This window comes from Lampris incognitus, chromosome 5, assembly GCF_029633865.1.
Source record: "Lampris incognitus isolate fLamInc1 chromosome 5, fLamInc1.hap2, whole genome shotgun sequence".
Taxonomy (NCBI): domain Eukaryota; kingdom Metazoa; phylum Chordata; class Actinopteri; order Lampriformes; family Lampridae; genus Lampris; species Lampris incognitus.
The window spans coordinates 8,828,787-8,854,393 of NC_079215.1; the positions used below are offsets into that span (position 1 = coordinate 8,828,787).

Consider the following 25,607-nt stretch of genomic DNA (forward strand, 5'->3'; position numbering starts at 1 on the left):
GCACCGCCTCCGCCAGGTTCTTCGTTCCAACAACGCCTGGCCACAGAGCAGCTCCTCCTCTCCCTCATCCGCGGACGGCGCCATTTTGTTTACAGTCTAACTTCCGGCGGAAAAGGAAAACGACGCGCAAAGATCGTGGGAAATGTAGGCCTCGGGTCCGTCCGCACAGCGCATGCGCCCCGGATTTAACAGACTACGCGAGCGCCCTTGCGCTTGCAAAACTTCGGCAAAGCTCGGCAGCCCGTCTGTGAGGAGTCGACACCGGTTCCGCTTCCCCCCGTCCCGAACAGTTTACCTCGAGAACATGCGATTGACCTGTTGACGTCGAAACACGCGCCTGTGAACTAATTATGCCCAAGCGAGCGCGTGAACGCTGAAATGCAGCGCTGTGACGGCCTTAAAGGCGCTCGTGACTGTTGACCCCTTTTGTTCTTGTTCGTCTATGAAAGTATGAATATGGTTTGATTGATGGGTGACTGTTTTTATATTGTTGCTTTTTTTCCCGTGTGGCTGTTTTTGTGAACTGGCGAGAATCTGGCGATACGGTACGTATCACGATACATTGTTGCGACTAGATATCTCGCGATATGATGCGATACTGTAAGAAAGGCGACATCTCGCGATATGATGCGGTACTATAAGAAAGGCGATATCTCGCGATATGATGCGATACTGTAAGAAAGGCGACATATCGCGATATGATGCGGTACTGTAAGAAAGGCGACATATCGCGATATGATGCGATACTGTAAGAAAGGCGATATCTCGCGATATGATGCGGTACTGTAAGAAAGGCGATATCTCGCCGTTTCATAGGCCTGCGTTCTTTGTGCTTCGGCTACTTCCTGTCTCAGTTTACGTTGTTGGGTTGGAGTGGAAGAGTCAAATGGCTGAAGATAGATCACAACACTGTTATCTAGCGGTCGTGGGGTTACACACAACACAACATGTTTGTGACGAACCTTTACATGTAAACAATTAAAAATCGATACAGTGTCACATACGATAATATCGTGATCCTCGGGTGTATCGATATTTTGTTGCACCCTCCCCCCCAACTCACGATCACATTCGTTTCTTATGAAGCTACTGGATCTGAAGTATGAAAGCGAACTGGTGGGACCACCAGGTGATGCCAAATCCACCACAACGGAAGAAGGTGGAGAGATTCAAAACTGTTCAAATCTAACTGTGCAAAGAAAAGTACTGACTCCGGTGTCCTGGAGGGTGGGGTTATTTTTTTTGTTTTTTTGTTTTTTGGAAAGTGGATGAAGTTGAATAACAGATATGTTTTGCTGGTTAGTCACTGTTGATGAAGGAGATAAAAATCGTTTCAACGCATCACAGTTTGGAGAAGTAAACAGGAAAAAAGTGAGCGTTTAAGGGGGGAAGCTGAGGTCTTTCTGAACTGGAGGAACTGCACATATCTTACATAGATTCTCTTTTTCTCGCTCTCCCTCTCTCTCCCTCTCTCCCTGTCTCTCGCTCTATCTGTGTGCGTGTGTGCGCGCGTCTCGCTCTGTCTCTGCCTGTCTATCTCTCTGTCTGTCTGTCTCTCTCGGTGGCTCTGTGTGTGTCTCTGTCTCGCCCTCCCTCACTGTGTGTGTGTGTCTGTCTGTCTGTCTGTCTGTCTCGCTCTCTCTCGCTCTCGCTCTCACTCTCTTTCGCTCCCTTTCTCTGTCTCTGTCTCTCTCTCCGTTTGTGTGTGTGTGGGTGTGTGGGTGTGTCTGTCTGTCTGTCTCGCTCTCGCTGTCGCTCTCACTCTTTCTTTCTCCCCCCCCCTCTCTCTGTCGCTCCCTCCCTCTTTCTCTCTCTCTCTCTCTCTCTCTCTCTCTCTCTCTCTCTCTGTTTGTGTGTGTGTGTGTGTGTGTGGGTGGGTGGGTGTGTGGGTGTCTGTCTGTCTGTCTGTCTCGCTCTCTCTCGCTCTCGCGCTCACTCTCTCTCTTTCTTTCTTTCTCTCTCTCTGTCTCTGTCGCTCTCTCTGTCTCTGTCTCTGTCGCTCTCTATCTCTCTCTCTCTCTCTCTCTGTCGCTCTCTCTCTCTGTCTCTCTGTCTCTGTCTCTGTCTCTCCCTCCCCCTCCGTCCCCCTCTCTCTGTCTCTCTCTGTCTCTGTCTCTCGGCCCGTCTCCTATGTATTATATCACACCCTCCAGAGCGGTCTATGTGTGGGTGAGGTTCGGAGGTGGTGGGGGGGGGGGGGCTGTAATAGGCAGACGCACCCAACAACAGGAAAAGAGAGCGCTTGGCAGTCGTCCTCCGGGTGTCTGTCCAAGCGTCATAAAAAAACAGTATGATGCAACGAGACTGCAATCTACATCTCCCCGGCGTGGAGTCAAGCCCTTTAAAACGACAAAAACAACGAGAGAGCAGAGAAGAGGCGCAGCGTCAAGGAATGAGAAAAACATCGCCTCTGCAGCCCGGCCAACTTTCTCCCGTTGGAGGGTTTGTAATGTGGTGTTTCCTCCCGTCCCCCGCTTTTCGCCCCCTGAGGTGGCGGTTCCGCCTCGGCTCGGCTCGGCTCGGCTCGGGCAGAGATGTGTGTGCGACCGGAGACATGAAAGCCAGTCAGCGGAATTGGAATTGAGGCTTTTGTTTTTGTTTTTGGACAGATTGTCTGGAGAGCCCTGTCTTTCATTAGGGTGGGTGAAGACTCCAGCCGCTCCCCGAGCAGACAGGCACGGTCACCAGCGCCGGTGCCGGGTGGGGGTGGGGGTATGGGTGGGGGTGTGGGTGGGTGGGGTAAACTTGTAGGATTTCATCCAAATGTCTCTGTTTTGTGAGGAAAATACCAAGTTCCCCTCTCCACCCCTGCCCCACTTGAGCGCATATTTGTGTGTGCGCGCGCATGCGCATGCGCGCATACGCGCGCGTGTACGCGTGTGTTATCTGACAGCGCCACTGGCCCTCGCGGTGCTCGTCTGTCACCGTTTAAAACCCTGTTAAAGAGGACATAACGCAGATCCTGCGTCTCTTAGCCCATTAAGTCCGACTGACGTCACTCCCGACCATGTCCCGGTGTTTTGGACTATCCCGCCTTCCCATCAGCCACCGCGTTCCGCTCATGTCAGCGCACGGTGAAAATGAGCTCGCGGAGATGTGAAACTGGCTCGGGATGGGTTACGTGGGGTAATCTGTCAGCGTTTTTCTTTTCTTTTCTTTATTTCTTTCTTTTTTGTGTGGTCAAAGTTGCACCATCGTGCGTCCGGGTAACGTGGCGGTCTATTCCGTTGCCTACCAGCACGGGGATCGCCGGTTCGAATCTCCGCGTTGCCTCCGGCTTGCTCGGGCGTCCCCACAGACACGATCGGCTCTGTGCGTGTAACCGTAGCGCGCTTACTTCCGGTTTCTACTGCAGCGGTCATACCAGTTTCCTCTTTGCTGGCGCGCGCGATTGACGATGGCGCAATTTTCCCGATGCCCGCGAGATTTGCCCTGGATAAATGTCAACGACACGCACACAACTGTCCACAAGCTTTCACCTGCACCTGCCAGCACACGGGGGGGGGGGGGGGGTCAAGTTGTACGTATCAAGTTAAGGCCACAACTATGAGGACGGACGGATTTGTGGACGTAACTCGCTACGTCCCCCCTGGTGAAACTCCTCACTGTCAGGTGAAAAGAAGCGGCTGGCGACTCCACATGTATCGGAGGAGGCATGTGGTGGTCTGCAGCCCTCCCCTGATCGGCAGAGGGGGTGGAGCGGCGACCGGGGCTACTCGGAAGAGTGGGGTAACTGGCCAATTACAACTGAGGAGAAAAAGGGGGAAAATTTAAACAAACAAACAAAAAAGTTTTTCTCTGAAATGTCCAACATGATCAAAGGTCGGTCGTGTTGCTGAGCTACTTCCTGGTTCGACTCGCAGGGGAGACCGGCCTGTACTCACTGTGGGTAGTAGTAACCATCGATAACCTACTGTAAACTACTAATAAGACACGTTAGCCCCTAGCTAGCGGGTCTGACCCTTTAGCCGAGCGGTTAGTGACGTCGCCTTGTGGTGCAGTACACCCCGTATCGAATCCCGCACCGGGCAAGAAAATAACCGGTTACATTGGTGGCCGTGGTGGGATCCGGAAGTGTGCAGATCCTCAGAAGTCTCTTCGGAGCGCGGAATGACAACGCTTCCGGGGAGGGTGACGACTGTAAACTACTAATAAGACACGTTAGCCCCTAGCTAGCGGGTCTGACCCTTTAGCCGAGCGGTCAGTGATGTCGCCTTGTGATGCAGTACACCCCGTATCGAATCCCGCACCGGGCAAGAAAATAACCGGTTACACAACCCTCAACCTGTGCGATTGAGAAGTCGTAGGAAATGATCTACACAGTCTACATGGGGCATTATGTTGTTGTTGTGATGTTGGGCTATACAAATAAAATGGACTTGACTTGTTGACACGACAGGTTTAAGACTTGTGTTCAGTTGCCCCATAAGACGCCATTGTAAAGCTGTGCCCAGTGCAGGGTCTCCGTTAGCCAGTAAATACCAGTTTGTTTGTTTTTTACTGGTAAAAATCCAACAAATAATAGTCTCCACTGCCATTCAGCAAAAAAGTCCACTCTCTAGGGCGTCTGGGTAGCGTAACGGTCTATTCCATTTCCTACCAACACAGGGCTCGCCTGTTCGAATCCCCACGTTACCTCCGGCTTGGTCGGGTGACCCTATCGGCCGTGTCTGCGGATGGGAAGCCGGATGTGGGTATGTGTCCTGGTCGCCGCACTAGCGCCTCCTCTGGTCGGTCGAGGAGCCTGTTTGGACGGGAGGGGGAAACTGGGCGGGAAATAGCGTGACCCACCCACGCGCTACGTCCCCCTGGCGAAACTCCTCACTGTCGGGTGAAAAGAAGCGGCTGGCGACTCCACATGTATGGGAGGAGGCGTGTGGTAGTCTGCAGCCCTCCCCGGATCGGCAGAGGGGGTGGAGCGGCGACCGGGACGGCTCGGAAAATGGGGGTAATTGGCCAAGTACAAGGGGGGGGGGATTTTTCGTTCTAGTTTTATCGGTTAGTCACCGGGGCGCTTGCTGACTCGGCCGGGCCTTAGCGAGCTGCTCTCGCCTGCCATACGGGCCAAATATGGCTGCAGGAGAAAATGGCAAAACACTCCACCTCTTAGTCAGTATTCAGTGTTTTATACACAAGCTGTTAACGGAAGACGATATACTTTATTAATCCCAGTGGGGGAATTGACCTCTGCATTTCACCCATGCTAGCCGTGTAGCTAGGAGCCACTGCAGTTCCTCTTGCTCGGCGAGGGCCACAGACAGGAGCACTAAGCTAACATGCCTGCCTTTCTGAGGCATCTTCTGCGTTTCTTTTACGTTGACGTTTATAGAGTCAGGCTGCGTCATTTCACAACTCTACACAGTGAAATCCCGAGTGTTAACTTAACTTCCTGAGAGTTAAATTAACACTCAGGTTTTTACTGTGTACATGCGAGTCAGCTCGGGCCTTAGTTTGACTGTTTGTGCGCCTAGAAAAGGACTCCTTTTATCAAACGTTATGTAAAAAGCTATTTGCACTGATGCCCTGTTTTTCTCGTGCAGAGCGTGCAAGGCACCGAAAGTATGACCGGAATTTCTCCCATTTGTCCGACGTTCTGGAATCTCCCCGGACACACTGGCCGGGCGGGCGCCCCATTATCCCAGTGGGAGCTCAGGCCCAGCGGTGGGCCCGTGACCAAAAATAAGATATCACAGCTGATGTGTGCAGGGTGGCAAAAACCACAAAAATAAGACCCCGGCTTGCTCTTAAAAGGGATAATTCCCTCTCCTTTTTTACAACCTCGGCTCTCCGAGACGCCGAACATCTGCGTCTCGTTGCCTCGTAGCTTTAGTCACATTCGATCACTCAGCATCCAAACAGCTAAACCGTGCGTGTAGCTTTTGCCCTGCCTTTGAACCTGCTATCTTAACGTTTAGCACATTTGTTCAAAAGATGCACGCCGAGGGGCAGGACAGCTCGGCCTCGTCTCTGACCGGGGCGTGACACCTGGCCCCGGAGTCACAGTTTCCGAGAAGGCCCGACATGCATTAACAGCCCACCAGGAATTTTGTGAATTTACTCGCCACGGTCACCAAACTCATTTCAAACATTTACCAAGGCAGCTTTACTGGATAACTAGGGAGTGCGTGGCGGCCGTGTAGAAAAATGCTTCATTTTCTGCCGCACACAAATACTGGCTCCCCCCCCCCCCCCCGTTCCTAGTATGTGTAGACGTTACACACTTAGTTGGACCTGGACTGTGTGTAACACACACACACACACTCACACACACACACACACACACACACACGGTTGTTTTTCTATACTCGTCAGGACCCTCGTTCACCACAGGGTAACGTGCCTTAATCTAATCCTAATTCTGACCACAACTCTAGACCACAATCCCAATCCCAATATGAAAGACCCTTGAAACAGTGAGGACCAGCCATACTGTCCTCACTCTTATGGTCAAAAAAGCTCAAATTGGTCCTCACAACAGACACACACACACACACACACACACACACACACACACACACACATATATATATATATATATATATCAACATGTACTGTTGTCAACTTTGTATGGAGTCCTATAGGAGGAGGCTGCATGTGCATCATCACAGACAGAGGTGGACATCACGGACATTACTTAGGAACTGCTCTATTTTGACGCGCATAACACGAGCCGGTTGCCTTTTGATATGTACCTGAGATGAAGTCCAGCCTCCTCTTCTCTGACGTCTGTCACTTCTCCCAGTAGTCTCGTCGTCGTTTCCTCCCCCTCCCCCCAAAAAAAGACACAGGACCGTAGAATCGCTACTCGGACGAGTTGGACGTTTCCTTTACCATCGTCGTCGACTGGCTTGCATTGACATCACTTTGCACGTGGACATAAAGCGGGACGCGAGTAAGGCCTGCGGATATCCTCCCACACAGAGAGTCGTTCTGTTTTCTAAGGAGAAGAAAGAGGAGGAGGAGGAGGAGGAGGAGGAGGAGAAGGAGGAAGAAGGATTTGCCTGTTGGGAACAGTCAGTGTTCAGAGATGTGCAATCGCAAAAGCCTGGCGTAAAATTAAAAAAAAACTCGCGCTTGCTCAGAAATCGAACTGACGTAAAAAGCAAAACAGCGGCAGCATCAAAGAGCAGGTGGAAGCATCGGCTGGAGGACGCGACACGTGCTGGACACGCTTAGAACCCGCTGGCGTTCTCTGGAAGGTGCATCGCTCAGTTGCGACGCTCGTCAACTGCGTTTCTGAAGAGCTCTCCGTCTGAACTGGGTGGATGCGGGGGAAGGGGAGGGGAGGGGAGGGAGGGAGGGGGGCTGGCTGGGTGGGTGGGTGTGCAAGAGAGAGAGAGAGAGAGAGAGAGAGAGGGGCAGAGAGAGAGAGGGGAGAAAAACAGAATGGAGAGAGGCAGAGAGAGAATTACAGAGAGAGAAGCCGTGACGGAAAGTGATAGTAGGAAAGAGAATGACAGAGAAAATGGAGAGCGGGAAAGAGAGAGGAAGGGAGGGAGGGAGAGAGAATTACAGAGAATGGAGAGAGAGAGAAAGGCAGAAAGAGAGAAGAGAGAACGACAGAATGGAGTGAAGCAGACGGAGAATTACAGAGAATGGAGAGAGGGGGGAGAAAGAGAGAGGAGAGAACGACAGAATGGAGTGAGGCAGAGAGAGTATTACAGAGAATGGAGAAAGAGGGGGAGGGAGAAAGAGAGAATGAATGAGAGAGAACAAATGAGAGAAAGGGAGAGAGAGGTAGGGGGAGACAGACTGAAAGAGGGGGGAGAATGAATGAGAGAGAGAGAGAAAAGGGAGGGTGAGAGAGAATGAATGAGAGAAAGGGAGAGAGGGGGGAGGGAGGGAGAGAGAGACTGAATGAGAGAGGGGGGGAGAATGAATGAGAAAGAACAAATGAGAGAAAGGGAGAGAGAGGTAGGGGGAGACAGACTGAAAGAGGGGGGAGAATGACTGAGAGAGAGAGAGAGAGAGAGAGAGAGAGAGAGAGAGAGAGAGAGAGAGAGAGAGAGAGAGAGAGAGAAGGGAGGGTGAGAGAGAATGAATGAGAGAAAGGGAGAGAGAGGGGGGAGGGAGAGAGGAATGAATGAGAGAAAGGGAGAGAGAGGGGGAGGGAGGGAGGGAGAGAGAGACTGAATGAGAGAGGGGGGGAGAATGAATGAGGGAGAGAGTCTACCGTTTGCGCAAGTCAACAGCTGGAGGGGGCGGCTGGATTCTGTAGTCTGTCCATCTTTCTTTCCTCTCCTTCATTCCCTCGGAAAATAGTTGAGTGGTTTGGTTCCACTTTACAATAAGGGCACATTAATTAACCAGTAATAAGCATTAACTAACACTCAATTAACAGTTAACTAATATGTCTAGTAATCATTTACTAAAGTTGTTCATCCTTTACTAATATTAGTTAGTACCTTAATTAACCTGCAAACACTTAATAAATGTTAACAAGAGGAATTTGTGAACAGTTAGCCTACTTAGTGGTTATTAGGGTTAAGGTTACTTAATGCTTATCACTGTATAAACTATTGTTAATAAGGGTAGTTAACTGTTAATTAACTGTAAGTTAATGCTTATTACTGCGTTAGCTCATGCTAATTAATGTGCCCTTATTGTAAAGGGTTATCAATGATTTTATTTGCAAAGTAGCTTACAACAGAGGTTCTGGATCAGGTCCTTGGGTACCACTAGTACTGCTGGTTTTCTATCCTACCAGGTAGTTAATTACATTAGCCTGTTGTGTCAGGTATTCCAGCCATCCAATAACAACGGATGAACGTAATAAAGTGAATGTCCACAAAATGTATGTAGTAGAGACACAGACATCCATGTGCCATAACGTGCCATAAGTATGCAGGTTTTCCATACACCTGGTCATTTGCTGATTCAAGATGGCGCCGTGGATGGCAGCCTCGTTGCAGCACACTCTTATGCAAGGATCCTCTACGTGGACTTTAGCTCGGCGTTCAATGTCATCATTCCAAGAAATCCTCTCCTCCAAACTTTCCCAGCTCACTGTATCGCCCATCATCTGTCAGCGGTTCATCAGCCTCCTGACAGGCACGAAACAGCAGGTGAGGCTGGGGGAAGTCACTTCTGGTATATGGACAGTCAGCACTGGTGCACCTCAGGGATGTGTCCTCTCCCCACTGCTCTTCTCCCTCTACGACAACGACTGCACCTCCAAGGACCAAGCAGTTAAACTATCAAAGTTTGCAGACCACACTACGGTCATCGGACTCATCCAGGATGGCGGCGAGTCTGCATTTCAGTGGGAGGTTGAGCGGATGGTGCTCTGGTGTGGTCAGATCAACTTGGAGCTGAACATGCTCAAGACTGTGGAGATGACAGTGGACTTTAGGAGACACCCCTCAGCACTGCTCCCCCTCTCAATATCCAACAGCCCTGTGTCAACCGTGGAGACGTTCAAGTTTCTGGGAACTACCGTTTCCAAAGATCTGAAATGGAAGACCAACATCAACTCCATCTTCAAAAAGGCCCCACAGAGGATATTCTTTCTGTGGCATTGGGGAAACTTGGTCTGCCACAGGAGCTGTTGAGCCAGTTCTACACCGCTGTCATTGAATTTGTCCTGTGCACATCCATCATGGTCTGGCTCAGAGCAGCAACAAAACAGGACAGGAACAGACTGCAGCAAACAATAAGGACAGCAGAAAAAAAATCATTCGGCACTCCCCTGCCCTCCCTGCAGGACTTGTACACCTCTAGAGCCTGGAAACAGGCGGGCAGAATTAGTACAGACCCCCGACACCCAGGACACATTCTGTTTGAACTTCTACCCTTTGGCAAGCGCTACAGAGCAATGGGCACCAAAACCACCAGACACAGGAACAGTTTGTTCCCACAGGCCATCTCTGTCGTAAACACTTAGCGGCGTGGTGCAAGAATGGACACTTGTTATGTAAATCTGACACTCTGTAAATGGCCCCCTCTGGCCAAGATGTCTCACCTACATATCTACGATGTACTCTACCTCTTTTCAAACCACATGTGCGATACAAATGTTTGTGCGATACATATGTACAATTGTACATACACATACAACTACCGTATACTGATTACAAACTACTATTGCTGTTATTGTTGTGGTTGTAACACTGGTATATAATAGAGTATGTGTTTGTGGGGTGGATGGTAGGTGAATATATAGTGTATACCTTTAGTACATAAGATAATATAGTGTAGTATAGTGTGAGTATATAGCATTGTATATGGGCATGATGGGTTGTGGAGTTGTGGTACTATGGTATATGGTATAGCGTATGGTCAATATAGTGTATAAGCAATATGGTATAATATAAGGGCATATGGGTGTTGATTATTCAACCATAACAAGACTCTGTATAGTAGTGATACACCTGTTGTGCATACGTGCTTGCCTCCAATGTCCTGTTGTTGTTCAACTTATTTATTTATTTATTTTTGTGTGAGTTATACGTATATCCAAGTGCTAGAAGCTACCGTGAGCCAGACTCAAATTCCTCCTGTGCGTAGGCACACTTGGCCAGTAAAGTTGATTCGGATTCAGATTCAGCCAAAGCAGACACAACTTCCAGTGTAATCACCTGTGTTAATTGGCTGGATGGAAAACCCGCATACTTATGGCACTTGGTATGATGTGGTATAATGTGTCTTCTCCTGGGTCGCCACCTTGCCGTGGTGGAGAAACTTGCATGTACCAATGATCCCAAGAGCTATGCCGTCCGGAGCTTGGCTCCTGGTAGGGTCACCCAAGGCAGATAGGTCAAGGGGGAGGTTCCAGACAAAGCGTGATCCAACAAAGACCTCAACGGTTGAACCGGCAGAAGACAATGCCAGTGAAGGCGGATGAAGGCTGCCACAGAGGGTGGTCCCCAATTGTTTTGGTTCTCCGTGCTATTGGACTCCATGCCAAGGACTGTGTGGTGGTTGCAGGCATCCTCCCACAAGGATCCCACCTGAAGACCCACTAGGACCTAGAAGGAGGAGAGTCATACTCGACCCCCAGTGACCACTGAGGATGATGAGCATAATGTGTTGATAGGAGTGGTGCAAAAGCGTATTGACAACTTGTCTACTGTCAATGATCAGTTTGAGGGAGAATACAAGGGGAGCCACCCCCCCCCATTAAACAAATTGACAAAAACCAACTGCCTGTAAAACTGTCATCCCACCCTTCCATCCTCCTTAGTCATTGAATGCACTATGTGATATATCTTATTTGTTACCACTGCCTGGCATTCTCCTCATCATGTTCTTCATAGATCTTATAATTCCATTATAATTCTGTTATCCTCTTTTAATTTTGTATCCTGTAAATTGTGCTTTATTCTGTACACACAACATCCATTGCGCATCTGTCCGTCTTGGGGGAGAGATCCCTCCTCTGTGGCTCTCTCTGAGGTTTCTTCCTATTTTTCCTCCCTGTTAAAGGTTTGCTTTTAGGGAGGTGTTCCTTCTCCGATGCGAGGGTCTAAGGACAGGATGTTGTGTTGCTGTAGAGCCCCCCCGAGGCACATTTGTAATTTGTGGTGTTGTGCTATTCAAATAAAATTGACTTGACTTGACCTGACTTAACAGGCCTGCCCACAGAAGTGGCCGGGCCCCTGAAAAGGTCCAGTGAACCCCCCCCCCAAAAAAAACCCCACAAATAGATAAATAATCTGCTTTACTCACTATCAATGCATGTGCGTGCTCTCTCTCTCTCTCTCTCTCTCTCTCTCTCTCTCGCTCTCTCCTACTACTACCGGGGTGGCATGGTGGCCCAGTGGTTAGCACCGTTGCCTAACAGCGAGAAGGTCCTGGGTTCGAACCCTAGGCTGTCCCAGGTCCTTTCTGTGTGAAGTTTGCATGTTCTCCCCGTGTCTCTGTGGGCTTCCTTTGGGTGCTCCGGTTTCTTCCCAACATCAAAAAAGACATGCATGTTAGGGTTAATACTCCTGCCTGTGCCCCTGAGCAAGGCGATCGAAAGAAGGACTGGAGTTGGCCCCTGGGTGCTGCAGCTGCCCACAGCTCCTATTTGGGTTAAATGGGTTAAATGCAGAGGGCGCATTCGTTGTAGCCCGTACAATGACAAGATAAAGCAGGAAATATGTGGCTCAACATACATATAAACTGGGAGAGACTCGGTAATGGGGGCTACAGAGGCATAGGCACACACACACACACACACACTATAATAGAACTCTGTGACACAATTAAACACATCAAGGTCAACAAAGATCTGCTACACTTACACCACACATTTCTTAGTAGAAAATTGAATTTCTTACCTTATGGCTTCATCGTTGCCTCTGATACGGCCATCTTCCTTGTCTCACTGGATGCAAAGTCCTTTAAGATGTCTTTGAAGACCGTGTTTATAGCCAATTCCCTCTCAGTGGCAAGTATGGCCATTATCAGGGCTTATATTTAGGATGAACATGATTATTCCTGGCCTCCGTGCCCCTTCCCCCCCCCCCTTAGCGGCTCGGCCCCAGAAAGCTTTCCCCCTTTCCCCCCTTATGGGCGGCCCTGCATGTTAATCAAGGAGCGTTTGTCAGAGGTGGAAAGGGTGTTGAAAAGTCCTGCTTAACGCTATAATCCGTAACGGATGGACACAGCAGCTGTCCGCCCCGATCCTGCCGTTCTGTTTTGGTCAGACTTCATAAAAGTCGTTTAATTTATTACCCGGGGGTGAGAAAGCCAGCCAGCTCCGTGTCACTTTCAATTCCTTTTGAGGCATTCAGTGTCTCTGTTTAGCAAACCATGTTGAGCGGGTGGAGAGATGGATCATGTTGGGGCGGGTGGAGAGATGGGTCATGCCGAGCGGGTGGAGAGATGGTTCATGTTGGGGCGGGTGGAGAGATGGGTCATGCCGAGCGGGTGGAGAGATGGTTCATGTTGAGAGGGTGGAGAGATGGGTCATGTTGAGCGGGTGGAGAGATGGGTCATGTTGAGCGGGTGGAGAGATGGGTCATGCCGAGCGGGTGGAGAGATGGTTCATGTTGAGAGGGTGGAGAGATGGGTCATGTTGAGCGGGTGGAGAGATGGGTCATGTTGAGCGGGTGGAGAGATGGGTCATGTTGAGCGGGTGGAGAGATGGTTCATGTTGAGCGGGTGGAGAGATGGGTCATGTTGAGCGGGTGGAGAGATGGGTCATGTTGAGTGGGTGGAGAGATGGTTCATGTTGAGAGGGTGGAGAGATGGGTCATGTTGAGCGGGTGGAGAGATGGGTCATGTTGAGCGGGTGGAGAGATGGGTCATGATGGGCGGGTGGAGAGATGGGTCATGTTGAGCGGGTGGAGAGATGGGTCATATTGAGCGGGTGGAGAGATGGGTCATGTTGGGGCGGGTGGAGAGATGGGTAATGCCGAGCGGGTGGAGAGATGGTTCATGTTGAGAGGGTGGAGAGATGGGTCATGTTGAGCGGGTGGAGAGATGGGTCATGTTGAGCGGGTGGAGAGATGGGTCATGTTGAGCTGGTGGAGAGAAGGGGTCATATTGAGCGGGTGGAGAGATGGGTCATGTTGAGCGGGTGGAGAGATGGGTCATGTAGAGCGGGTGGAGAGATGGGTCATGTTGGGCCGGTGGAGAGATGGGTCATGTTGAGCGGGTGGAGAGATGGGTCATGTTGAGCGGGTGGAGAGATGGGTCATGATGGGCGGGTGGAGAGATGGGTCATGTTGAGCGGGTGGAGAGATGGGTCATGTTGAGCGGGTGGAGAGATGGTTCATGTTGAGCGGGTGGAGAGATGGGTCATGTTGAGCGGGTGGAGAGATGGGTCATGTTGGGCCGGTGGAGAGATGGGTCATGTTGAGCGGGTGGAGAGATGGGTCATGTTGAGCGGGTGGAGAGATGGGTCATGATGGGCGGGTGGAGAGATGGGTCATGTTGAGCGGGTGGAGAGATGGGTCATGTTGAGCGGGTGGAGAGATGGTTCATGTTGAGCGGGTGGAGAGATGGGTCATGTTGAGCGGGTGGAGAGATGGGTCATGTTGGGCCGGTGGAGAGATGGGTCATGTTGGGCCGGTGGAGAGATGGGTCATGTTGAGCGGGTGGAGAGATGGGTCATGTTGAGCGGGTGGAGAGATGGGTCATGATGGGCGGGTGGAGAGATGGGTCATGTTGAGCGGGTGGAGAGATGGGTCATGTTGAGCGGGTGGAGAGATGGGTCATGTTGAGCGGGTGGAGAGATGGGTCATGTTGAGCGGGTGGAGAGATGGGTCATATTGAGCGGGTGGAGATATGGGTCATGCTGAGCGGGTGGAGAGATGTGGGCCACCTTTGGCAAATATGTGGCACATGCGGCATTGCTATGGCTCGGTTCTGGCCCAGATCTGGCAAACAGGAGCGGACCACCCAAGTGCCACCATTCCACGCGGTATGTGGGCAGGATGAAAGTGTCGGGTGTGGGACGGGTCCGGACCACAGTTGCTATCCAGGTTGGGGGTCATCCCAGGTCGTCCTCTGTGTGGAGTTTGCAACCCCCTGTCTACGGTGGGTTTTCTCCGGGTGCTGCGGTTCCCCCCACCATCAAAAAGACATGCGTGCTAGGGTTAATACTCCTGCCTGTGCCCCTGAGCAAGGCATGGCAAGACGAAACGGAGTTGGTGCCCCCCCCCCCGGCCACTGCTCCTAGCTACACAGCTAGGATGGGTTAAATGCGGAGAGGAATTTCCCCACAGGGATCGATGTAGTATATCAAGATCAGAAAATCAAGAGAAAATATGAAAATGTGATCTTCAGCTGAGAGACCTGAAAACAACCTGGGCCATATGAAAAACAGCGAATGAACCAAATCCATTTTGCCAGTGGAAATCTCCAGAAGCCGCCAGTATCGCTAACACTCGAGACGCACGAGTCAGCGGTGCACCCAGCTTCTGCTCGCCTCCCCATAACTCCTCGGGGTTTGGAGGCGGAGATGTGAAAAGCAGAAGTGTCCGCTGGTTTCCACAGGAGCGTTTTGCAGCTCATAATAACTCTGCTGGCCGTGAGCGTGCAGCTTGGCAAAGCTTCTGAACTGTTTGGCTCGCCGTAGACGTGAAGACAAACGGAGAGGAGGCCGGGGACGGTCTTCATACGCGCAGCTCCTTGAGTCTCCACCGTTTCGGCCTCCGCCGCCTCCGCCGTGTTTGCATCCGTCAGCTCGCCCTGGCCGCTGGGCGCTGACTGGCTCTCAAACCTGACGCTCTAGATCGGGTTTTCGCCCCAGGGTCTTCCTTTATCGGTTTGCAATCGTCCTGGGTGATGTCACAATCGGTTTTTGCCAATTGACCCTTCGCTAAGGCCCGCCCCCTTAGTTACTGTTGCTAAGTCCGTCAAGCTTTAACAGTATTTTCCGGTTAACAAAAGTAATTACTGACCTCGGAGCAGACAAAGCTCTGCTTGTTGATCTTTGAGGGGCTCAGCTGGATTCGAGGCCGTCCACATAGCTTTACCCGCAGCCTGCACTTTGCAGGGTTTGATTTTGGTTTTGGAAAGGGAAAAAAAAACGGACACCTCCTTCCAGCCCCTCCGGGTAACGAGTGTCACCGTTACAAGTGGCCCCAGGCCCAACGTTTAACCACAACTAGCTCGAAAAGGAAGACAATCTGAAACAACGGAGCGCCGCCATGAAAGCGGCGGACCTCTGTGGGAGCCTGTCCTATGCTGCGCTGTGACTGGCCAGTCCGCGTTTCGGGGGCGTGGCTTGATCCGGGGAGGGCTGCGGACTACCACGTGTCTCCTCCGATACATGTGGAGTCGCTTTCACCTGACAGTGAGGAGTTTCACCAGGGGGACGTAGCGCGTGGGAGGACCACGCTATTCCCCCCAGTTCCCCCTACTGACCAGAGGAGGCGCTAGTGCAACGACCAGGACACATACCCACATCCGGCTTCCCACCCGCAGACACGGCCAACTGTGTCTGTAGGGACGCCCGACCAAGCCGGAGGTAACACGGGGATTCGAACCGGCGATCCCTGTGTTGGTAGGCAGCAGAATAGACCGCCACGCCACCCGGACGCCCCGCCCCTTTCTGTTTTAACTCTGTAAGGGTATTGAAATGAAGCTCAAAGTGAAAGTTGTCAGATTTTATCATACTTCAGGAAGTACGGTTGCGGAGAGAAATATACTTAAGTCCTGTAACGAGTAGATGTAATTAGTTACTCTCCACCTGTCACGTTTGTGCACGTCGATGTTTAAACTCTACCCACGTTAACGCTCTGTGGACGCTGTAGTGAATGAATATTGCAATAAAAGGAATTCTGAACAGTCACAACGCGTAGCGTAGCGGTCTATTCCGTTGCCTAGCAACACGGGGATCGGCGGTTCGAATCCCCGCGTTACCTCGGGCTTGATCGGGCGTCCCAACAGACACAACTGGCCGTGTCTGCGGGCGGGAAGCCGGATGTGGGTATGTGTTCCGGTCGCTGCACGAGCGCCTGTTCGGGGGGAGGGGGAACTGGGGGGGGGGGATAGCGTGATCCTCCCTCACGCTACGCCCCCCTGGTGAAACTCCTCACTGTCAGGTGAAAAGCAGCGGCTGGCGACTCCACATGTCTAGTCTGCAGCCCTCCCCGGATCGGCAGAGGGGGTGGAGCCTCGGAAGAGTGGGGTAATTAGCCAAGTACAATTGGGAGGGAGGGAGGGAGGGAGGGAGGGAGGGAGAGAGAGGGGGGGGGGTTACTGAAAATATAAATTCCACTAGAAGAGCCCCGCTACAATGTAGCGGTTTGGTTATCCACCCGTCTAAATCTCCCTCCTCTTCATCCTGCCAGCTAACCGCCCCCCCCACTCCAACTCCCTCCCCCCACTCCAACTCCCTCCCCCCAAATGCTCAGAATCATCTGAATCATTAGTTTGGCCGTTTATAGACTGTCACGCAGACACACACAGTGACAATACAGGAGTAGACGTTATAATGTAAACACGAAGGGAGTCTGAGCACAAAACTAGATTTTTTTTCTGAGCTCTCAAAATAGTTTTTTAAATAAACTTGTTGTGAGAAAGTCTGCCATGGTTAAGAATACGTGAGCCTATGACTACCGTTTAAAACGTCATTGTGGTTTATCGACGCCCCCCCCCACCACGACCACCACCACGACAGTTATCCCCACCAGACCTGCTGACGTCTGTTTACAAAGTGACGTGACTACTGATTCCAGCTCATCCTCACACACATGATACAGAAACAAACTAGCATGGCTACATCAAAGAAGGTTGACTCAGTTCATCTGGATACGTCGGTAACACTTTATAATAACGACACAAATGAGTATCAATAAGTATTTATAAACACCTATTAACACTCACTAACCATGGGTGCATGTCTTGCTTTACAAATACTTTACAAATGCTTTACAGATGATGAATTCAGTAGGTATAAACCCAATGCTTCATTGGTGTACTTATTATAAAGTGTTCCTGATACATCTGGACACATGTGGCTAAATCTGAATATCACGCATGGCCATCGAAAACTCCAGTTAATGGTCACCCCCATGTTTGCGCATGAAATTGGTCGTGGGTTTTGGTCGTTATGCCGCTGTATTGTTTATAAGGGTGGGGGTACCTGCAGTCAGTTTAACCCGAAGAGGTCACTCAGATGAGTGATGAAGCGTATCCGTCAATAAGCGTCGTGTCCCGATGAACTGATTCAGCCTTCTTTGATTTTCTTACCTGGATTATTGAACATGCATCAAGACAGCGTGGCTGCAAGGCAAGGCAACAATCCATGTGTGTGTGTGTGTGTGTGTTGTTATACTTGGCTAAAAGAAGCTACAATGAAAAGCTGAAAAACAGGTTTTCAGCCAAGTGTGGAGGGGCCTGCTAGACATTGCAAACTGCAGAAGACCACCCCCCCCCCCCTCATGCTGAGGCAAACAAAGATCCGGCTGACGACCTGAATGTCCTCTACTGCAGGTTTGAGAGGGGCAAATTCACACCCCTTCACCCGCTCCAGCCCAACAACAATAGCCCCCATCACACCTCTGGCAGCCCCCCTACTCCCCCCCCCCCGATACTCTGGCTGCACTCGAGATATGTGTAAAGGATGTGAGCTGGCTTTTCCAGAAACAGAAGACCAGGAAAGCACCAGGTCCAGACAGTGTCTCCCCATCCTCTCTTAAAGCCTGTGCTGACCAACTAGCTCCAATCTTCGTGCAGATCTTCAACAGATCCCGGGAGCTGTATGAAGTCCCCTCCTACTTCAAGCATTCCACCATCATCTCGGTCCCCAAGAAACCCTCCTTCACAGGACTGAATGACTATGGGCCTGTCGCTCTGACATCTATGGTCATGAAGTCTTTCCAACAACTGGTGTTAGCCCACCTGAAGAACGTCACAGGATGCCTGCTGGCACCCCTGCAGTTTACCTACTGGGCAAACAGGTCAGTGGATGATGCAGCCAACATGGGATTGCACTACAACCTGCAACACCTTGACTGTGCAGTGACATATGCAAGGATACTGTCTGTGGACTTCAGCTCGGCCTTCAACACCATCATCCCAGAAAACCTCTCCTTCAAATTCTCCCAGCTCACTGTATTCCCCCACCATCTGTCAGTGGATCACCAACTTCCTGACTGGCAAGAAACAGCAGGTGAGGCTGGGGGAAGTCACTTCTAGTATGCAGCCTTCTAATCTGCACTGGTGCTCCCCAGGGATGTGTCCTCTCCCCACTGCTCTTCTCCCTCTACACTAATGACTGCACCTCCAAGGACCCGGCTGTTATATTCCTCATTTGCAGACCACACTACGGTCATCAGACTCATCCAGGATGATGGCGAGTCTGCATATCGGTGGAAGGTTGAGCGGCTGGTGTTCTGGTGTAGTCAGAACAGCATGGAGCTGAACATGCTCAAAACTGTGGAGTGACAGTGGACTTTAGGAGACAACCCTCAGCACTGCCCCCCCCCCCCAATATCCAATAGCCCTGTGTCAACCGTGGAGACCTTGCAGTTTCTGGGAACTACCATTTCCAAAGATGTGAAGTCGGAAACCAACATCAACTCCATCCTCAAAAAGGCCCCACAGAGGATATTCTTTCTGTGGCAACTGAGGAAATTTGATCTGCCACAGGAGCTGCTGAGCCAGTTCTACACCGCAGACATTGAATCTGCCCTGTGCACATCCATCACGGTCTGGTTCGGTGCAGCAACAAAACAGGACAGGAACAGACTGCAGCGAACAATACGGTCAGCAGGGAAAGAAAAAAAATCATTGGCGCTCCCCTGCCCTCCCTGCAGGGCTTGTACACCTCTAGAGCCCGGAAACAGGCGGGCAGAATCAGTGCAGACCCCCGACACCCAGGACACATTCTGTTTGAACTCCTACCCTCTGGCAAGCGCTACAGAGCAATGGGCACCAAAACCACCAGACACAGGAGCAGTTTGTTCCCACAGGCCATCTCTGTCGTAAACACTTAGCGGCGTGGTGCAAGAATGGACACTTATTATGTAAATCTGACACTTCGTAAATGGCCCCCTCTGGCCAAGATGTCTCACCTATATATCTACGATGTGCTCTACCTCTTTTTAACCACATGTGCAATACTATTTGGTTAAAGACTATTGCTGTTATTGTTGTGCTTGTAGCATTGGTATATGATATAGTATGTAGTTGTGAGGTGGATGGTAGGTGAATATATAGTGTGTACTTTTGGTACATAAGATAATATAGTGAAATATAGTGTGAGTATATATAGCGTTGTATATGGGCATGATGGGTTGTAGAGTTATGGTATATGGTATAGTGTAGGGTCAATGTGGTATATAAGCAATATGCTGCATAGGTTGTTGAGTATTCAACCATAACGAGACTCTGTATAGCAGTGTGCACACATGCTTGCCTCCAATAGCCTGTTGTTGTTCCACTTATCTCTTCTTTTTTGTTTTTGTTTTCTTTCTTTCTTTTGTGCAAGTCATACATATACAAGTGCAAGAAGCTGCTGTGAACCGGAGACAAATTCGTCATGTGCGTAGGCACACTTGGCCAATAAAGTTGATTCTGATTCTGAACCTTGTGATGTCCGACCCTTGACCCTTTCTTGTGAGGACACATTTGGTTTGAGATGACATCCTGGCTGGTCGTCACTTCTTCAAGGATCTAATTTTGGGTTAGGATGTGGGTTTAGGATTGAGGTTTCGATTAGTATTAGGTTAAGGTTAGGGTTAAGTTTAGGGTAATGGATGGTTACGATTAGACATGTAATTCTTTGTTTTCTTCTGGTTAGGGTTAGGGTTAGGGTTAGGGTTAGGGTTCGGTGGTTGATTTGTTCCTGAGTGGTCAGTTTCAGGGCGGCGCGGTGGTCAGCGCGGTGGTCAGCGCGGTCGCCTCACAGCAAGAAGGTCCTGGGTTCGAACCCCAAGGTTGTCCAACCTTGAGGGTCGTCCCGGGTCGTCCTCTGTGTGGAGCTTGCATGTTCTCCCCGTGTCTGTGTGGGTTTCCTCCGGGTGCTCCGGTTTCCTCCCACAGTCCAAAGACATGTAGGTCAGGTGACTCGGCCACACTAAATTGTCCCTAGGTGTGAATGTGAATGAGTGTGTGTGTGTGGGGGGGGGGGGGCTGTGATGGACTGGCAACCGGTCCAGGGTGTCTCCCCACCACTGACTGCTGGGATCGGCTCCAGCATCCTGCGGCCCGGATTCGGATAAGCGGCTTGGATAATGGATGGATGGATGTAGCTCTGATGGTTAAGGTTAGGATTAGGGGCTAGAGAATCATAAGGGGCCCTCACAAATAAGTGTGTGTGTGTGTGTGTGTGTGTGAGAAAGTAGGTTAGTGTCCACAGAGGGCCCTTTAATTAGTCAATTTCAGAGCAAAAGAAAGGTGTCCAGAGCTTCAGCTTTCAATAGTCGTACCTGAAACAGCTGGATTAGGAGTTTGGTCTTTGATTCTTTACTCATCGGTTATCGTGGAAACATGATGCAGGTTGTGAGTGCAGCTCTACTTCATTCCCAACATGCATTGCGGGACCTTACTCATCTGCACGTAACATGCTCGAGAAGGCCGTCAGTCTACCTGTCTGTCTGTGGAACTATCGACGTCATTCTTTTCACGGATCCGTGGATGGATCGTGGAGCTACCTACGTAAAGCCGTGTCATGTGTTTCCCGCGGGCCCGAGTCCACTTTTAGACCCTGCTTTAGATGAGAGGTTCGCGTGTCTATCGTCTGCCATCTAGTGGTCAGAATGCAGATTTTATAAAAAGGGGGTTGCTGGCCAATTCTCGTCGTTTCAGCCATGTGACACCCCCCCCCTCTTTTCTTTTTTTTTTTTTTGCTGGCCGACATTTTTTTTCTTCAACAAACTTGATTCCTTTTGTTACCCTCACTCCGGAAGTCTGGAACCTTTTCTTTTCTTTTTTTTTCAATCCCCCCCCCTTTCTCTCCAATTCTGTCTGGCCAATTTTTGAGCCGTCCCCGTCGCTGCTCCACCCTCCACCCCCTCTCTGCCGATCCGGGGAGGGGGGGGGGCGCCCCGACCGACCAGAGGGGGCGCTGGTGCGGCGACCAGGACACACACCCACGTCAGACTTCCCACCCGCAGACACGGCCAATTGTGTCTGCGTGCAACACAGCGCACAACGGGCATCTCTTCTTCCTGCTGCGAGGAAACGAAGCAGTGCTGCGCTGCCTGTATTGATGACGTCAGGCGGGATAGCCCCACGCACCGTGACTCGTGTTGGTTGCGCCCACTCCTTATAATTCCGTCAGCGCGACGCAGAGAGAACCTGTGCCCGCTGGAGGCGCGCTTTCTTGTTCTTTGCGGACAATACGGGCACCTGAAGAAGAAGAAGAAGAAGAAGAAGAAGAAGAAGAAGAAGAAGAAGAAGAAGAACGAGGTCTCCGGCTGATAAGCGGTGCGTTGTGAAATGACGTCTTGAACTCGGATGGGATTTCCCGTTTCCTTACCTGGCGTGGCTGGCACGGGGGGGGGGGCGGCGCAGTGGTTAGCACGGTCACGTCACAGCAAGAAGGTCCCGGGTTCGAGCCCCTGGGTAGTCCAACTTTGGCGGTCGTCCTCTGTGTGGAGTTTGCATGTTTCTCCCCGTGTATGGGTGGGGTTCCTCTGGGTGCTCCGGTTCCCTCCAAAGACACGCAGGTCAGGTGAATCAGCCATACTTAATTGTCCCTGGGTGTGAGTGTGTGTCGGCCCTGTGACGGCCTGTCTCTCCACCTGCCTCCCAGTGACTGCTGGGATAGGCTCCAGCATCCCCATGACCCCGAGAGCAGGATAAGCGGACTGGATAATGGATGGAATGGGTGGATGGGATTTCCCATGCCTTCCCATGCCTAACTGCGATGTACACAACTATAACACAAGACATGCCAAATGGTTACATCTCCCAGTGTTTCATACTGGGGCTCTGCCAGACTCTAGTAGATGTAACGGGGCTCAGCTATGGACCACTTATATTCAAGTCGCATTTCAGTCTACCTCACTCAAGGATTTCAAATATAGGCTTAGATCCTGTCTGATGAACCGAACTATCCCCGGATAGCATCCGGATGTGGGCCACTTCAGGCAATGATGCGGCACTGATGGCCTTCTTCTGGCCCTGGCAAAATGGATGTGAGCCTGAAGAAACAAATTTGCCTGGTTGTGGCCCACTTGTTCCCTCGCCATTCCCCTTTGACCCCCTCTGATCCACAAGCTGTTTTCGGCTACAGGGCTGCTGTTCGCACCATTTCTGGTAAACTTGTGAAACGGTCGTGCAACCTGTCGTGCCATGTTCAAAGTTACTAAGGTCACTCGTCTGACCTATTCCACCTCGTCTCGCTTGAACACCAGCTGATGCTAGAAACGCTGGTCTGCCTAATTTATACGCACACTGCAGTCACGTGACATAAGACACATTGAGATGTACCATTTGTGTGATGATGGGGGGGTGTACCTAATAAACTGGCAGTGTACATAGGTGCGGTTGTGGTTGGTGATTAGGATGGAGATTACTGGTGCACTGTCAGGTAAAGAAGGGTTCCCAGACAGCAAAATTGCTGTGGCCCGGACCCGTCCCACACCCGACACGTCATCCAGCCCACACACCGTGTGGAATGATGGCACTCCGCTCGTGTTTGCCAGATCTGGGCCAGAACCAAGCCATAGCAATGTTACATGTGCCACATATTTGCCAAAGGTGGCCCATATTTGATTTGGCATATCTGAGCCATATTTGCTATTATACATGTGGGCCGCTTCAGGCTCACATCCATTTTGTCAGGGCCAGAAGAAGGCCATCAGTGCCGCATCATTGCCTGAAGTGGCCCACATCCGGATCCCATTTGGGTTAGGAATGTAAATTACATGTTTTTTTTCCCTTCCTATTTGTTATTACTCGAATCTCTGAGACAATTACTATCGGCTTCTCCGGGATCTTACTACTTAGGAACCGCACATTACCCTGTGCAGTTCCGAGTCAACCTGATATCACCGATAACTCTTCTTCTCTCGCTTTGGGGTTTATGTTTGGTTCTGTCGTCCACTGTGCCGTGCCACAATTTCTGATATTGTGTTGAAATGAGTTTCTTTCATCCCGTTTACACTTGGTTTTAAAATGCGTTTTTTTGTTTTTTTTTTGCGATCGGATCACAAGTGGACAGCGCTAAATACAAGTGTAAACGACCACCGAAACGTTTTGTGAACCGGTTGCTCAAACCACTTGCCGAGGTGGTCCGGGGACGCATTTGACCACATGTGTAAACGCTGACGCGTCCTGATGCGTCACCGACAAGGAAGTAACAGGAAAATACGTCATCAATGCAGGATGTGGTTGGTGGTTGTTATGGTAACGGCGCGCCAACTTTCGAATGGGGTTTATGTTTGGTTCTATCGTCCACTGTGCCGTGCCACAATTTCTGATATTGTGTTGAAATGAGTTTCTTTCACCTCGTTTACACTTGGTTTTAAAATGCGTTTTTTGGGGTTTTTTTGCGATCGGATCACAAGTGGACAGCGCTAAATACAAGTGTAAACGACCACCGAAACGTTTTGTGAACCGGTTGCTCAAACCACCTGCCGAGGTGGTCCGGGGACGCATTTGACCACATGTGTAAACGCTGACGCGTCCTGAAGCGTACCCGACAAGGAAGTAACAGGAAAATACGTCATCAATGCAGGATGTGGTTGGTGGTTGTTATGGTAACGGCGCGCCAACTTTCGAATGGGGTTTATGTTTGGTTCTATCGTCCACTGTGCCGTGCCACAATTTCTGATATTGCGTTGAAATTAGTTTCTTTCACCCCGATTACACTTGGTTTTAAAATGCGTTTTTTTTTTTTGCGATCGGATCACAATTAGACAGCGCTGAATACAAGTGTAAACGACCACCGAAACGTTTTGTGAACCGGTTACTCAAACCACCTGCCGAGGTGGTCCGGGACGCATTTGACCACATGTCTTCTGTAGCGTAAACGCTGATGCGTCCTGATGCGTCCCCGACGAGGAAGTAACAGGAAAATACGTCATCAATGCAGGATGTGGTTGGTGGTTGTTATGGTAACGGTGCGCCAACTTTCGAATGGGGTTTATGTTTGGTTCTATCGTCCACTGTGCCGTGCCACAATTTCTGATATTGTGTTGAAATGAGTTTCTTTCACCCCGTTTACACTTGGTTTTAAAATGCTTTTTTTTTTTGCGATCGGATCACAAGTGGACAGCGCTAAATACAAGTGTAAACGACCACCGAAACGTTTTGTGAACCGGTTACTCAAACCACCTGCCGAGGTGGTCCGGGGACGCATTTGACCACATGTGTAAACGCTGACGCGTCCTGATGCGTCCCCGACAAGGAAGTAACAGGAAAATACGTCGTCAATGCAGGATGTGGTTGGTGGTTGTTATGGTAACGGCGCGCCAACTTTCGAATGGGGTTTATGTTTGGTTCTATCGTCCACTGTGCCGTGCCACAATTTCTGATATTGCGTTGAAATGAGTTTCTTTCACCCCGTTTACACTTGGTTTTAAAATGCGTTTTTGTTTTTTTGCGATCGGATCACAAGTGGACAGCGCTAAATACAAGTGTAAACGACCACTGAAACGTTTTGTGAACCGGTTACTCAAACCACTTGCCAAGGTGGTCCGGGACGCATTTGACCACATGTGTGAACGCTGATGCGTCCTGATGCGTCCCCGACAAGGAAATAACAGGAAAATACATCATCAATGCAGGATGTGGTTGGTGGTTGTTATGGTAACGGCGCGCCAACTTTCGAATGGGGTTTATGTTTGGTTCTATCGTCCACTGTGCCGTGCCACAATTTCTGATATTGTGTTGAAATGAGTTTCTTTCACCCCGTTTACACTTGGTTTTAAAATGCGTTTTTGCTTTTTTGCGATCGGATCACAAGTGGACAGCGCTAAATACAAGTGTAAACGACCACCGAAACGTTTTGTGAACCGGTTACTCAAACCACCTGCCGATGTGGTCCGGGACGCATTTGACCACATGTCTTCTGTAGCGTAAACGCTGATGCGTCCTGATGCGTCCCCGACAAGGAAGTAACAGGAAAATACGTCGTCAATGCAGGATGTGGTTGGTGGTTGTTATGGTAACGGCGCGCCAACTTTCGAATGGGGTTTATGTTTGGTTCTATCGTCCACTGTGCCGTGCCACAATTTCTGATATTGCGTTGAAATGAGTTTCTTTCACCCCGT

At 50.4% G+C, this 25,607-nt stretch overlaps 1 protein-coding gene across 1 annotated transcript in view; it reads right to left on the reverse strand.

Annotated features, from left to right (window-relative positions):
• The window catches only part of glis2a (GLIS family zinc finger 2a), a 59,404-nt gene extending 52,193 nt beyond the window's left edge, over positions 1 to 7,211 (reverse strand). Inside the window, exon 1 of the mRNA XM_056279875.1 lies at positions 6,693 to 7,211. The gene's annotated coding sequence lies outside the window, so the exon portion shown is untranslated. The remainder of the gene's footprint in view (positions 1 to 6,692) is intronic.
• Between the last annotated feature and the right edge of the window lie 18,396 nt (positions 7,212 to 25,607).